The sequence below is a fragment of the Gopherus flavomarginatus genome, assembly GCF_025201925.1.
Source record: "Gopherus flavomarginatus isolate rGopFla2 chromosome 13 unlocalized genomic scaffold, rGopFla2.mat.asm SUPER_13_unloc_4, whole genome shotgun sequence".
NCBI lineage: Eukaryota > Metazoa > Chordata > Testudines > Testudinidae > Gopherus > Gopherus flavomarginatus.
Genome location: NW_026114612.1, coordinates 406,234 through 409,397, shown reverse-complemented (window position 1 = coordinate 409,397; position 3,164 = coordinate 406,234). Strand labels below are relative to the sequence as shown.

At 52.2% G+C, this 3,164-nt stretch overlaps 1 non-coding gene across 1 annotated transcript; it reads right to left on the bottom strand.

The window, feature by feature from the left end:
- Positions 1 to 1,902: 1,902 nt before the first annotated feature.
- TRNAT-AGU (transfer RNA threonine (anticodon AGU)) lies at positions 1,903 to 1,976 on the bottom strand. Its single transcript has one exon. It is a non-coding gene; the product is annotated as a tRNA-Thr (tRNA).
- Between the last annotated feature and the right edge of the window lie 1,188 nt (positions 1,977 to 3,164).

Here is a 3,164-nt window from a genome sequence, read left to right as displayed (position 1 = left end):
CAACCCCTGCATGACAGAGGGTGCTGACGTAAATGGAGAAAACACCTTGGTGTCAGTCTGGAGAACCTAGAGCAGTTAGGTGTGTCACCTTTTGGAGGCTTGTGGCTTGGCCTCCTCTCCCCTTGGAGGTTGGCCTATAGATTGATGGCTTTAGAGGTGGGGGCTGGGCTGGCTGTGAGCAACTGGGATCCAGGAAACCCCCACCTGCCCTTCTGAGGGCCGAACCTATGGAGGTGTGGTTCGCTTCTGGGAGATAGAACCCTTTACCTGCCTCTTGGCATCCCAGAGATGGCTACTTGTAGGTCAGGAGAAGTGGAGTTCTGTGGGGAAGGAAAAGAAGCAATGGTGAGGCTGAGTGGGCTCCTTTCTGGCTGAGATTGTGGGCTGCGGGAGGTCTGGCAGTTGCCTGTAAGCCATAAGTGGACTTGGTGCAGTGAAAACTGCTGCTTCATTCTGGCCGACCTGGGGGTGCCACTGATGACTTGGAAGTGGGGGCAGAAGGCTGGCTGTGTGCAAATGGGATCCAAGAAGCCCCAGCCTGCCTCACCAGGGTCTGAGTCTTCTTCTCTCCTGCCATGGGGAGCCCGGTCTTAAGCCTGCCCAGCATGTGCTGCAGCTCAAGAATTAAGCCTTTCTGTGGGGCCTGTGCTGGAGCTGACCATGGACCCCTGTGCGGTACTGCTGGGGGAAATCACAACTGCAAATAATTCTGGCCACAAGATCAAGCCGTTGGGTCGAATGGGGCAAGCTGGAGACCTGGAGACTTAGTCCGCAGGGCTAGCAGGTCAAGCCTTTTTCCCGCATGTGGGGGAGGCAGCCGCTGTGGTTCGCCCTTCCTGCAGTATAATCCAGGGGTGCAAGGCTGCAGAGCTGGGGGGAATTGGCGGGAGGCTCTCTATCATTAGTTTTATGAGTGGCTGGGAGAAGCATTCATGTAACTCAGTTGGATGTGCCCCGACCTGTGGATGTCTGTGTAAGTGAAATATGTGCCAGAGATTTGCAGCCTGTCACAGCATCACAGTGTGAGAGGGAATCCAGGCGGTGGGACACAGGGCTCAGGGGTCCCTCTGTTCAGGTTTCATCCTGTAGATCTCATCACAGATTTTCAACTACCACAGTGGATGTTCACTGAGACAGAGAGAGAGATGCCAAATGGTGATCTCCAGGGCCTGTGGACATCAAACGATAAGGAATTCTGCACACAGAGAGGACCCTGCTAGTGGAAAATGCCTTTGGAAAAGCCCCTTCTGTCACCAGCTGTGGTCCTACAGTGCTCAGTGCTCTGCGTTGTGGCCTCAAGAGCCATGGATGCAAGTTGAGTTACGATGAGCTTTTTCGTTGTCCCCATGTTTCTTAGGTGCCTCCTTCTGACACTTGTCAGAAAAAAATGACCAGTTTCTTTTGGAAGCATCTGCACTGCAAGGCAAAGGCAGTCTTCTCTGCTTCCTCGAAAGATTGACCAAGAGGTGGGAAGAGCAGACATATTTGGCAGGTACCACTGGGTGATATATCTCTAACCTCCACTTTACCTGGCAGGTGCCTTGGCCAGCTTAGCCACGGTGCTGCTCTCTGGGACTTTTCTCTCAGCTGCTCCATTTCTTATCAGTGACAATCAAAAGGAAGGTGACATGGCCTCTGTGTGTGGACATCCCCAGCGAACCCCAAGGACGTGCAGCACAGGCTCTCGTGTTGCAGCAATTGCAGTTGAAGCAATCGCCAGGCTAATGCCAGTCACAGCAGCCTTTTCATCAACTCCAGGCTTGTGATTTGATTCTTTCCAATGCTTCTCTCCAAAGAAGCCTTTTCCTTAGCAAGCAGTTACTTGGATACCAAGGGAGGTCTCTTCTGTTTCCTAGAAAGACACAGGAAAATGTGAGCAGAGGAGACAAAAGCCATACAAAAAGGCACCACTGGGAGTTGAACCCAGGATCCCCTGTTTACTAGACAGGTGCTTTAGCCAGCTAAGCCATGGTGCCTGCCTCAAGAAAGTGTTTACAACTGTTCCATTTGATGGTCCAGGACAACACCTGCAAATTCCAAAGTACAAACCTTCCCCATTTCCCTCAAGCCTTGTAGACTTTGAGGTGTCTGGCTCTCTGTGCACAGAAAGCCACAGCTGAGTTGACAGAGGGCTTCTAACATGTGCTTCTCCCACCAGCCACTGTGATCATATACTGATTAGTGATCTGTGTTTCAGTCACAGCAATCTTGGCTCAGTTCTGAGTCACGGTAACCTTTCCTTCAGCTCTAGACTTCTCATTTGCCACTTTCCAAGTGTGGTGGGGTGACTGCCCCAAACAATCAGGAAAAAAATTAAGGCAGCCTTGCAGAGGCGGTGCAGAACCCAGCCAGTCAGGAAAGGGCTTATTGGGAGAGCCAATCAGGAGAAGGCTTGCTGGAGTAGCCCATATATAAAGGGCTGCTCAGCACAGCAAGTTAGTCTCTCCTTGGAGTTTGAGGAGGGAGGATTGGCTGCCTGAAGAAAGGAGAAGGAGAAGGAGAAGGAGAAGGAGAAGGAGAAGGAGAAGGAGGGGTACCATGGTCAGAGTAGTGCTGGGTGGGTAAGGGGAGCATGAGTGACCTCCTGGCTGATTACTGCCAGACTGAGGCCCTTATACAAAGGTGGAGGAAGGTGCTAGGTCTGTGGGGAAGTGGTCCAGGGAAACAGATGGTGAGGGTTGGAGGTGCACCCCTTTTGCCTCAGTCGCCACTGACACAGGTGGCTACACCCTGGACTGCAGCTGGCCACTGAGGCAAGTGTCTGGGTGAAGGACAGCTGCCCCCTGGAAGTGGTGAGAGAACTGAGTGGGGCACAGCCAGAGGGCTCTGTCCATAAGAGGACATTGAAGTACTGAGAGCGACATGGGTCCTAATGATAGAACAGATGGCAGCCAGATGCCACTGGATGAAGGTGCACTGGTGGAGCAGACCTAATCGCCAGGATGGCCAACAGGAGGCACTGCAGTGGTGAGACATGCCCCCTGGCACCAAGACTTAGCTGCAAGGAAGGCTCTCTCTGTCTTGAACCACCACTTAGAAGGATTCTGATGACAGGTCTTTTCTTTCTTATGAAGAGATACGAAAAAGGAGCCAAAAGACACATTAGGTTCAGCAAAGAAGAACTGTCAGGCCAAGCCAAGATTTTCTGGTTACTAGGAAGGCTC